Source organism: Myxine glutinosa, chromosome 1 (genome assembly GCF_964187855.1).
Source record: "Myxine glutinosa chromosome 1, kmMyxGlut1.1, whole genome shotgun sequence".
Lineage (NCBI taxonomy): Eukaryota > Metazoa > Chordata > Myxini > Myxiniformes > Myxinidae > Myxine > Myxine glutinosa.
The window spans coordinates 107633309-107646557 of NC_136261.1; the positions used below are offsets into that span (position 1 = coordinate 107633309).

The window sequence follows — 13249 nt, forward strand, 5'->3', positions numbered from 1 at the left end:
CTTCCTCTTCGCTTCTCCTCCATCACCTGCGAATCCCTCATCCGGTTAATGAGCACATCATCACGATCCAAACACAGACTTTGGACCAATTCTTTTATCTCCTCTTTTATCTCTTTCTTATCCCCTCTCCGTCGCTTCTTAATTTCGCTCACCCCTTCTTCCACTTCTTCTAATTTCTGCTTCACCTCTTTTATTCCCCGGTACGTCTCCTCCAGCTCATCCTCTAAGGCTACCTTGACCGTTTCCATGTGCGTCCTCACCTGCCGGTCCTTCGTCTCCATTACCTCTATCACCTCGCCCAGCCTCGTCGTCAGTCCCTCACGTACTATCTGACATTCCCTCTTCGTCGCTACCAAGTCATCTTTTAGTTCTTTCTGTGTCGCTTTTAAACCTCCTAATACCGCAGTGTTCCTTTGAACCTGCTCCACTAACTCCGTCTGTCCCACCGTCAGCTGCTCCACCTCCTGCGTCAGGTCCTCTATGCCCCCTTGTAACTTTACAGTCCCCTTTCTCACCTCCTTCTCCATGTGCTCCTTACAGTGCCTCACCTCCTCGCGCACTCCTCCGACCTCCTCACTCACTCCTCTTCTGATCTCCTCTCCCATCACTTGCATCTCCTGCCCAGATGCCACCCTCATCTGCTCCATTTCCTCCCTGTGAGCATCCAGTTTGGTTTCTACCCCCATTCTGACCCCCTCTATCTGCTGCCCCATTTGGTTAACTTCCCTTTCCGCTTGGTCCCTCATGTCCCTCAATTTGCCTTCCATACTGTTTTCTAACCCCTCTAACCCATTTTTCACTCCCTCTATCTGATTCTCCTGGGCAGCCATTCTATTTTCTACCCCCTCTAACCCCTTTTGCATCCCTTCCATTTGATTCTCTTGAGCGGCCATTCTGTTTTCTACCCCCATTAACCCCTCCTGTATTTCCCCTAATCTATTGTCTAATCCCTCAAATTTGTTGTCTAGTCCCTCAAATTTGTTTCCTAATCCCTCTATTCTACTCCCTAACCCTCCGATCTGGGCCCCCATGTCCTCCCTCAATTTCTCGCTATTGGACCCCATCCTTTGTTCTAACCGTTGGCTATTGGCCCCCATGTCCTCCCTCAATTTCTCGCTATTGGACCCCATCTTTTGTTCTAACCGTTCGCTATTCTGGGCCATAAGGGCCTTCATTTGTATTAAAAAAAGGTTCAAATCCACCAGGGGCGCTGCCACGGTCGCGGGCGCGGTCGCCGTGACCAGCGAGGCGCCATTTCGCGCGCCCGCCATGTCGGGCGCAACGACGCTAATTTGTGCGTCTGCTACCCTCGCTGCTTCGCTCTCCTCGCGTCCCTCAATTTGGTCCTGGACCGACCCTGCCTCACTCTCCACTACCGGACCCCAGCCGTCTTGGTCTGCCATAGCGCGACTTTCAAAATTCGGGTTTTTATTTTCGTAAAACACAATCAAATTTCGCCGTTATAATTTCGAGCGGGAAACGCGCTCCGAGTCGAATTCTACCTTCCAACACCAATTGTTACCCTAGTGGTACAATTGGTGTTCCAAAATTTGGGCCTAATAAATTTAGTCCCAGGTTCGAATCCGACACTCCTGACACCAATTGTTATAGATCGCGGCTAGATGTTATAGACCGAGCGGTTGGTGACCGCGACCTAACAAACTTACCCGATTCCACCCGAACGTTGACTAATCGCGCTACGCTAGATCAATTGAGGAAAAGGACACAACGGCTGGGATTCAAATGACACGACACCAAGGGTTCAGTTCTCAAGACCTCCGGAGGAGGTTATATTAGGGCGGAAGGTCAGATTACAGGAATGAGAGGGACAGCATAGAAAGACAGGCACTTAGACACACTTATCTTATTCCCTGACAGACGACAGATAAACAGGACAAAAACTGACTCACACGGGGATTGATGGCAAGGAAAGGCAGAATCGATGGCTCCAGGTGCACCTGGGCTCAGGGCAGGATCGACCCGGTCCGGTCCAGAGATGCGGGGAGGTCGCAGCGCTCGGATGTGGTGATTGTCTTCTCAAGCTGGGGGCGCATCTCCCGTCACATCCGGTAAGTGGCCGCGTATATCCGGCGGGGAGTGACACGCCCTCGGCTCGTTAGCTCCGCCCCAGATGGAATCGGCCCGTTGCTTCTCATTGGGTGCGTGCGGGGGGGTTACCGGCTCCGCCCTTGACGAGGGGCTGACAAGGAGCCCCTTCGTGGTAACCCCGTCGGAGCGCATGGTCATGGCGGCTAACCGAGCCGGTGTGAGGACGCACACTCCCCCCGCGCCGCGCCGCGCCCCTCTGTTGTTGTAGTTGTTGTTGTAGTTGTTGTTGTAGTTGTAGTTGTTGTTGTTTGGGGAAGAAGATGGGAGGAGGTATGGGAAGGTCCTAAACTCACTACTGGTGCCATATAATCACATTCTGGTGCAACGAAGAGTCAGAATTAATGGAAACGAGTCCTTAACTGACATAGACTAAGAATAACTAGCAAGATGTCCGAAAGTTGTCTACGTGAGATGCGGTGGACCTGGGCACGACATTTAATGGGGGAAAAAGGGGGAGGTCGGTTCTACAGAGTGTTATTTACAGGCAATGGGACTAGGGAATGGGGGATTGGGGATAGTTGGGGAGTATTGGGGAAATAGGGGAATATTTTCAAGCGGATATGGAGGCCAAATGCCATATTCGCAACAATATATACACATTATCCCGGAGCGTTTGCCCGGGAAAGGCGAGTGGGGGCGTGCCCGGGCATCCTGGACGAGGCCTGGCAAGTCGAGGGCGGGCATGCCCGGGCGTCCCGGACGAGGCCTGGCAAGTCGAGAGCGGGCATGCCCGGGCGTCCCGGACGAGGCCTGGCAAGTCGAGAGCGGGCATGCCCGGGCGTCCTGGACGAGCCCGGCATGGTGATCGCTCCGCGTCCTCGGTAGGTGCAAGGCGATTGTGTATACCCAGCGGTAGCCGCTACACATTAACATATTTGAAATGAGAGAAAATATAATGTAAAAGCAATTACATCCAAATCAGAATCCATCACAAATGTCAAATCATCATTTCACCTTTTCGTTGAATATATGCTGGTGAATGTGCCGTTCTTCTTCTTCTTTTGGGTTTTATGGCGTTTTCAGAGCCACGAGGCTCCATGCACGCCACGCGCCTGAACATAACTGTGTTGAAAAGGAGGCCTATGGGATATCCATAAAACTATATAGGTCTCCCACACGCTTTCACAAAGTTTAGGACCGCCTTGCACAACCGGGGATGCTTCTGGTTTAAATGCTCAAAAATGACAGGCAGGTCAGACCCACCGACCCCTCCTCTCTAACGATTTTAAATAGGAGCAACCTAGGTCCTTCATATAGGCGGCATACCAGAAATAAGTCAGATAAATCTTCGGGTTCCCTACAGGCATCGCAAGTCCCGGAAGGGTTACACCCTATCCCGTGAAGATACGAATTAAGGCGACAGTGCCCAAGTCTAAGCCTGGTCACCTGGTCCCTGCCGGACAACTGAGGGAGCTGTAAAGGGGGGTGGGGGGGGGGTCACGTCTATATTCACCCTGTAACATAACCTACCCTTCGTGGTGGTGTCCCCATTTTTAAACGATCTTGTCCATGGCCACATTCACAATTTCAGTCGGTCCCAAAGGGATTTGGGTGACACATTCGGATGTGAGCGCACACTTGGCTGCAAGATCGCAGGCCTCATTCCCTCCAATGCCCACATAAGCGGGGATCCAGCACAGATTGACCACAGATCCTCTCCAACTAGCAATGTTGATCAGGTGCAGTACTTCGAGCACCAGGTCAAATCTGCATCCCTCCTGTAGAGACTCTCGCGCCTCAAGTGCAGAGAGGGAATCAGAAAAGATCACGGCACTGAGAGGGTTGAACTCGATTATCCATTCCAGTGCCAAAACGATAGCAAAGAGTTCCGAAGACGGAGAGATGATCAGATAACCTCTTAGCCTTTGGCACCTTAACATGAGGGATACATATTGCCGCCGCAGTTCTCCCAAGGGAAGGGACTTTAGAACCATCCATGTAAACGTGGAGAGATCGACTCCAAACCAAATGGATGACCTCAATCGCCTGGATGCAGGATGCAGAGGGGTTATCCTTGTCAACTCTCCCTCATAGGTCCAGGTGGATTTGAGGCATAGTAAGAGTGCAGTGGGGCCAGATTGGAACTTTATTGATGGACTCAATGGGCAAGGAGTCCAGACCAATTGTACACACTACCCGCCTACAGGCCATCCCGAAGGGAGCGGAATTTAGATTTTTGCCCCATGCCTCATACTCCCAACAGTCTGCAAAAATAGCTTTGACTGGGTGATTGGCCCCAGAGGATATAGATTTGGCCCAGAATTTTAGCCGGGACACCTCCCAGTGGGGGGAATAGAGGCATCTCACCGGCCTCCACCAAAAGGGCAGGGAAAGGCATACTAACAAAGGCGCCCGGACAGACATGAAGGGCTTCAAGTTTTCTGTGGTTGGTTTTTGACATGTCTGAAAAAACTTGGCTACCATAGTCCAGATGAGGGTGGATAAGGGCTTTGTACAGGAGAAAAAGACTTCCCTGGTGGGCTCCCCAGGAAGTGCCAGTGAGGCATCGAATTTAGATTTAGGCCCTTGGCACATTTGACTTCGACCTTCTTAACGTGGGAGCTACACGTAAGCCCCTTGTCGAAAACAACACCCAGGAACGACGCTTCAGAAGATGCTCTGACGATGGTTTCACCAACTGATATTGATGCGTCCTGGACCATCCTCTTGCAGGGAAAAAAATACGAACTTGGATTTTGGCCCAGAGAAATGGAACCCCCACTTTTGGGCCCACAGCTCAATCAAGCCAATATCAACCTGAAGTTTCCTTAACGCAAAAGCTAAGTTTTTACTCTGAACCCACAAGGCTATGTCGTCCGCAAACAGCAGCATCTTGCCGTGCATCCCTGGGAGGGAGGCTATATCATTGATCATAATGTTCAAAAGTGTAGGGCTTAAGCAGCTGCCCTGGGGGACTCCTTCTTTCAGATGAAAACAGGAAGAGAGGGTCTGCCCCACTCTCACTTGAAATTATCTGGTGGCCAAAAAATCCCGGATCCACCAAAACATTTTGCCACTGACGCCGAGATGATGCAGTTTGTAAAGCAGGCCTTCCTGCCAAACTGTATCATAGGCTTTGTGACTGTCCAGGAAAACACCAAGAAGCGACCCCTGATTATTAAGGGATTTTCTCACCTCGTTAGCCAATAAAACAATGTTGGCGATAGCTGAACGGGTCCGTTCGGAATCCGCTCTGGGATTCATTCAACAGGTTGTTCCGTTCGAGGAAGAAAACAAGGCGACTGTTCACCATCTCCATTAATTTGCTTACCACCGAGATGAGGGAGATAGGGCGGTATGACGACAGGTTTTGGGGATTTTTCCCCGCTTTAAGGATCGGGACGACTAGAGTGTTTCCACTCATGGGAAAGTTCTCCTAAAGACCAAACAGTATTAAATAGATCGAGAAACACGCCCAACACCTTGTCTTCCATATTCTTGAACATATGAAAGGTCAATAGGTCGCTCCGAGCTTGCCTAAGTTTCCAGAGGGAGAAGTCCAGGTTTAGAGGAGAATTTCCGGGACACCAGTCATTGAGGACTTCTCTGTGCTGGGTCTGGAACTGGAACCTGGACACCTTGGACTCCCTGTCGGTGTTGTTTTCTCTAATCAAGTCAGAGAAATGTTTGCCCAAGGCCTCGGCCTTGTCCTTATTCGTGGAGGAGGTTCCATCAAGATAAACGAGTACAGGGATGACCCTTCCCCCATCTTTAATACCGCTCATGGATTTCACCTTCCTCCAAATGGATTGAAGAGAGGAGTCCGGGCTAATGCCTAAGCAGAAGCACCACCAATAAGTTGTCTTGGCACGTTTTACGACCCGCTGGGCCTGGGCTCTTTTCCTCTTGTACTCTATTACATCATCCACCCTTAAGGATTCCTCACTTTCTTCAGAGCCTCCCTCCTTTCCCGGATGGCCTTCCCACACTCGACATTCCACCAAGGCACTTTGGTTTTCCTGCCCAATGAGCTTCTGCAGGTAGGGATTGTTCCCTGGGCAATGGCCTTCACGGTCTAAACTAAAGAGCTGTTGAAGTCCACAGTATTCCCACTTGCAAGATCTTCCCTCACTCCCTCGGAGCACTGACGAGAAAAGGAAGCCCAGTCGGCCTTGGAGAAATTCCAGGAGGGAGGGCCACCAGCAGCTTCGATGTCCCTTTCAAATAAAAGATTTTGTGAACACTGGAAAGTGGTCACTCCCTACATTATCCCCGTGCACCCACCAGTTGCATCTTGCTGCTGCAGACGAAGAGATGAAGGTGAGATCATGGGGGGAGGTTTTCCCCGAGGATGGATTTAAGCAGGTCCCACTTCCATCATTTAACGGCACCAAGTCTAACTCCTCAATGATGCTTTCGATGCACTCACCATTTTTTTCCGTGATAATGGATCCCCAAAGAGAGTTATGGCTATTGAAGTCTCCGCACCAGATTACAACCCCTTCACACTTCCTGAGCACCTCCTGGCGCAGACCGAGATTCAATGATTTGCAGGGATTGAATAGGTTTATGTTCGATAGACCTTCCCTTGACCCGGGAATCCTGATTACAATTGATTACAGTTCGGCATCACAATCCATTTCCTCGAAGGAAATACCAAGCTCAACAAAAAACCCACAACCTCCTCCACTCCCCCTCACTCTATCCTTGTGAACGAAGGTATACACAGGGATCCAGAATTGCTTGGGACTTTTGAGCCAGGTTTCTTGAATAGATGTGATGTCAGGTCGGGGTGTTAGGTCAATAACAAACTTTTAAAAATTCATCACCATGGGCCGCTAAACTTCTTGAGTTCCACTGAATTATTCTCATTACTCCATGGATGAATCCTGTGACTGCCTAGAGTTGCTCATAGCACCGGACTTATACAACTTATACAACTTATACAAGGACCTCCTTGGAGGAAGTCCCCTCCCAACCGAGAGGCTTCTGGGCTGCGGTAGAGATTATGCCTATTTTCTCTGTTCTTATTTTGGCTTGGGCTGCTCAATTAACAACTTCCGTGATGAAGCCAATAAATCCCAGTTTTGAAAAGTTATTGCCCATACTGGTTCCTGACCCCTCGGTTTGGCATTCTTCATCATTCATCTCGGTCTGGACTCCCACCGATCTTGTTAGAGTTGGGGCCTGGACTGCAATTCTGGGCGCCGGGATGATGCTTTTTGCAGTGGCCTTGACCTTGGGGACCTTGCGGACAGCCTCTGCATAGGATAGCTTCCCTGATGTTTTTATTTGTTGGATCTGGATGGCCTTCTGGAATTCAGGGCATCTTCTATATGCTGCGCTGTGCTCCCCGCCACAGTTGGCGCAGAACATCTTGGAACTAGTACAATCCCCACGATCGTGGTCTCCATAGCACCTGCTGCAATACTGTTTACCCCTACAAGACGGAGCAGTATGGCCAAACGTCTGACACTTGTAGCATCTTAGTGGAGGGTGAACATATTCCTGGACGGAAAAAGCCTGATAACCCAGAAAAACTTTGGGGGGGAAGAGCCGGGCTGGTGAAGAATAGAACCACCGATGATGTTTCCGCCTTCATCCCTTCCCTTATTGCAGTGAGCCAGCGGGCATCCACAACTCCCATATCAGCTAAGTGGGTCTTTATGTCAGCTATCTCGACTGATGGGGCAATACCATAAATCACACTACGACTAGCCCGCAGCGATCTAGGGATGAGGCAGGAGACTGACTGCCACCAAAAAGAGAGGCTCTCAAGGTCTTGTCATGCTGCGAAGCGGATTTACAAAGAATTAGCACGTCCCCAGATCTGAGCTTTTTAGCACTAATGACGTCGCCCAATTTACTCTTGATCAGGGAAGGCATTTGGATTGGATTCTCGGAGCACATGGGTTTAGAACCCTCTAAAGTCGAAACTATAATGGGAAATTCCCCGTTCGGATCCTCCTGACTAACCACGGCTTGCCCCCAGCTGGAGCGTCGGACTCATCACTACTATCCTGCTGGGACCTTACCCTCTTCACGCCAGATCCTCGTGGGGCCCTGCTCGCTGACGGCTGAGCTTCATCCTCCTGGTCCCCGGACCTACTACCCATTATCACCACCCCTCCCTCACACCTCCCGAGGGGATAGGGTTGAACCCACTGAACCACTGACTAGACGATCGGTCTCCACTAGAAGGCAGTGGCTGACTGTCCACTTGAATCTTTGTATAAGTTACAGCACGAGCTTCACAACCGGCACCACGTGAGCCACCTCCTCACTCTCACTCCACGTTCCTGATGGCGCCCGTGCTATCTCCCCCCCCCCCCCCGTACTCCTGCTTCTTCTTCCTCTGCACCAGTGCTCTGAATGTGCCGTTCATTATGTTTCTGAGTTAAGTGTCATTACGATCAGGAAGAAGAAGAAGCCTTACAACCAACTTCGTACACTTCCGGAATGGTTTGATTTATTTGTGTTCAAATGTCTGGTGATTGTTTTGTATTTATTTATGCGAATGTGTACTTGTATGTAATTGTCATAAATTAAAAAAGGCTTGGGCACTATCGAACAATTTATTTATGTTTTAATCCAAAAAAAGTTTTTTCAAATTGTTTTTTTTGCCTAAAACACTCCCAAGCACTCAATGATGAACCTCTGAAAGTTTGACGAAGATCCGTTCAGCCATCTCTGAGAAAAATGGCGACACACAGACCAACAGCTCTCTTTGATTCAGGGGACGAGGGGGTTCTGTGTGCAAAAAAGGGCCCCTAGGTTACCCACCTAATTTGGTGAGAGGACCATGTGGGACATCATATCAGCGATCATATCAGCATCATATCAGCATATCGGCATCATATCAGCTCCCAGGTTACTCCCTCCTCCGGTATGATAGACCTGAGCCTCGTCCTGGAGGTGGGGTTGCTATCTTTATAAAAAACTCTCTTCCTCACTCGCCCTCCACTGCCCTCTCTCCACCTGACCCCCAGGAATACCTTTGGCTACGGCTTCCCCTTCGCTCCCACCTTTTGTTCATATGTGTGTTGTACCGTCCACCAAACAGCGATGACTCCATCTACATCTCGCTGTCTGATAATATGGACCAACTTCTATCTACCCATCCCAACTCTCTCTTCCTCATATGTGGTGATTTCAATTGTGACCATGCCAGTTGGCTGGGTGTGGGTACCTCTCTCACCAGCCATGGCTCTTCAGCAAAGGACTTCTGCGACTCACTGGGACTGACACAATCTGTCAATTTCCCGACCCAGATCTCAGTCAACGGAGCATCTTCTCTTCTGGATTTGGTTATGACAAACTTCCCTGAAAATGTCTGCTGCTCTTCTTCTGCTCCAATAGGCTCATCTGATCAAGTGCTTGTCAAAGTGGACATCTCTCTGACCATTCTCAGAGAGCCTCCTCAGCGTCGACGAGTCTGGCATTTCACTCAGGCCAACTGGCACGGTCTTCAAGCAGCCATCAATCATCTGGACTGGTCTGCCATCTCTACCGCCTCTGACATCAACTCATCCTGGGAATTCTTTCAAAGTAAATTGCTCTCTCTCATGCACAGATTTATCCCATCTCGTCTTCAGTTGTCATACCCTTCCTCCCGTCCATGGTACACGGAATCTTGTGGTGAGGCTGTTTCCCTGAAACAACTTGCTTTCGTCTCCTGGAAAGCAAATCCAACGGAAGGAAATCTCATTTCCTTTCACAAAGCCCGAAACAAGTGTGTGTCCACCCTCAGGAGAGCCAGGAAAAAATATCTCACCGTTCTCAAGACCGAACTCTCTTATCTGTCTCCCTCTTCCAAATCCTGGTGGCGTCTGGTCAAATCTGTTTCTGGTGTTTGTTCCCCCTCCATCCCCTCCCTCACCTCAAACGGCTTAACGGCTGACTCCGCACGTGAAAAAGCTGAATGCCTCAACTCTGTGTTTGCCTCTAAATCTTGTGTCCCAAACCCATCCCTCTCTGTACCCACTGTACCCAGTCGTACCCAGCTGCTCCTGGACTCTGTGTCCTTTCCTCCTGACAAGGTGGAAAAGTTTCTGTCAACCCTCGACTCTGATTCTGCAACTGGTCCTGACGGCATCAGCCCACGGGTCCTAAAATCATGTTCTTCCGCTCTTTCACTCCCTCTTTCTGTTCTCTTCACCCTCTCTTTTGCTCAAGGTCATCTGCCATCTGCTTGGAAATCAGCCAACATCACCGCTTTGCACAAAAAAGGTGCAAAAACAGATCCCAGCAACTACAGACCAATCAGCCTTCTCCCAATTACCAGCAAAGTCATGGAATCCATCATTGCTTCAGATATGAAATCTCTCCTCTTCTCCAATGGCTTGATCTCTGATCATCAATTTGGTTTCAGACCTGGTCACTCTACTCTGGACATGCTGCTTCTGCTTTCTCAACAATGGATGGAGGTCCTCAATGCCAAACAGGAAATTAGAGCTGTCCCTTGACATTTCAAGTGCCTTCGATACGGTCTGGCACCCTGCTCTGCTCACCAAACTCTCCTCCTTTGGTATCCATGGAAATCTCCACGCATGGCTGGCGGACTTCCTCTCTGGTCGTAGTCAACGTGTGGCCCTGAATGGGTTTCTCTCATCTCCTCTTCCTGTTCAGGCTGGAGTTCCCCAAGGTAGTGTTCTGGGCCGTGTGCTTTTTCTGGTCTTCATCAATGATCTCTCTGACTCTCTTGAAAATCCTATCTATCTCTTTGCTGACGACTCTACTCTCTGTCGCTCCATTCCTCATCCCTCAGATCGGCAGTCTGCAGCCTCCTCACTCTCTGCAGACCTGGACAAAATCACAGACTGGGCAAACAAATGGAACATGTCTTTCAATCCTGATAAATCTCACACTCTTACGATATCTCTCCGAAAAGACCGACTGGAAAACCCTCCCATCCACTTTCTGAATAATCCTCTCCAAGAAGTTCTGTCACTCAAGCTTTTGGGTCTCACTATTTGCCATGATCTTTCCTGGGAAAACCACATTTCAAATCTGGCCGCCAAAGCCAGTCGCCGACTGGGCATCCTCCGTCGTGCGAAGTCCTTCCTCGGCACACCTGAGCTCCTCACCACATACAAGGCTTTCATCCGCAGCTCTATGGATTACTGCTCTCCCCTCTGGTCTTGTGCTCCTGCCTCACACCTAGCCCGTCTTCACGCTGTTGAAACCAAAGCGTTCAGAATCATTGGAATCTCCCGCGATGAAGCTAACTCCAAGGGCCTTTCACTCACTCACCGCAGGCAGGTTGGTGGTCTTTCCGTCTTCTACCGACTCCTCTCTGGCCTTGCCCCCCCAGCCCTCTCTGGGCTCTGTCCCCCAAATATTCCTACAGGTCGCACAAGATCTGCCTGCAACCCTCTTATGGTTGACCTGCCAAAATCAAGACTTTCTGCTCACCTTCACTCCTTCATTCCTCTTTTCTCCCGCCTCTGGAACAAACTCCCTCACTCTCTTCAATCCCACTCCACCCTCCAGGTCTTTAAAACAGCTGTTCACCACCATCTCTTATCCTCCCCCATCCAAAACCTTGATCTTTTCTACCCCCGCTAATTTCGGTCCCCTTGTGTTTTATACCTCTCCCCCCTCCCCCCCTCCCCCTCCCACGCCTCCTGCCCCCAAGCCCTCTCCCTCCCACACTTCTCCCTGCTCTCAAATGTTGTGGTTGTGTGCTTCCCCTTCTCTCCCCATCTTGTCTTCCGCTCCCTCTTTTTGTATATTTTGTTTGTCTGGTTGATTTGTTTGTGAAATAAATGTTAGCTCTTTCACGAGCCTCGATTTAGTGTACAAAAAAAAAAAAGAAAAAAAAAAATAGCGAGGGTAGAGTCTGAAACACGGCAATAAGTGAGAAATTCATGGTTTTGTGTAAAATCCGAAAAGTCAAAAAGGCCCTGAAAATGTGTGGTTGGGCAAATTAATTATGACCTGGAGCCACAGATAATCAGCATAACATAGCAAGTTGTACCTCAAAATGAAGCTTGTAATGTCAGCTACAAGATGCAATATGAATGAATCTGATTGGTCGATTATTGAGGTCACAAGAGGTCAAACTATGACGTCAGGAGGGGGGTGCCCAAAATTCATGACCTTGAGAACTAATGACCCGGTTTGGAAAAGTTATAATTCAGATAAAAACGTTTTATTAATTATTTTGAGAAGGGCACATATCAGCAAAGTTTAAACAAAAAAAGAATTTCAGTAAAATCTTACAAATTGACCCTTTGGTGGCTGTTAGAAATTTGGACAAAAATCTCAAATATGCAAAAATGACGACACTTACACATAAAGACTTAAACATCTTAAAACATGTAAAGCGGGGTTGCAGACATGGCCTAAACCAAACCAATACACTTTAAGGCATATTAAAACATCAACATGTGAAGAGGTTTGCAGATTTGCTGTGATATGTGACTTTGCAGTCACTTGTAGCGCTCAGTTATAGGTCAGCTGAATGCAATCATATTTTTTTTTGCATTTCAAAACTGTTGAAGACTCCGAGACTGGGTCGTTGGTAAAAATATCGTTTTCACCTTATCAGTTCAGTTTTTAATTAGAATTTGTGTTATAAACTACTGACAAGGCCTTCCAATTCCATTCTCAGTCCAGACATAGAAGCATTATGCAGGGTACGTCTTACAATTATTAGTCCATCTCATACAAAAGGATTTTTGCACTTTTGATAAATCTGGCAACTGCAGCATGAACAACATGGGTCAACACTTTGTCGGCAAGGACAGCGCTTTGTTGCACAGGACGCACATTTGCAGGTAGTGGGGAAATCGTCAGGAAGGATCTTTTGATTCTTGCATGGTTTCATAAGAACGTCTTCATAATATAAACCAAAGTTCCTTGCATCAAGTTGACGACCATTCAGCCAATGAAGTTGAAGGAAGGTTCCATAGAAAGCCCTGAGAATGTGGCCCCTTGTTGCTCGGCTTTTTGGAGGTAAATTGATGATGGTCTTTTTGCTGTGGTGGTAGAGATAATATCGTAGATCGTCCATGGTTTTGAATGAGCTCCTGGTTTCTAGACCTGAACCAGATACTCTTTCACACTGCCAAAGTCAATGTTGTCTGGGTCATTCCCAAAATCCTTCAGGTATTTTGCTGGATTTACTTTCAGACCAGCTGGTTTGGTTCCGAACTTGCTCGTGCTATCACAACCAGTCAGTTGATGAACTGCTGGG

General features: G+C 48.8%; 1 protein-coding gene across 2 annotated transcripts in view; it reads left to right on the plus strand.

The window, feature by feature from the left end:
• Positions 1–13249, plus strand: part of LOC137419213 (IQ domain-containing protein E-like) — a 199514-nt gene that overhangs the window by 160594 nt on the left and 25671 nt on the right. The window lies entirely within an intron of this gene.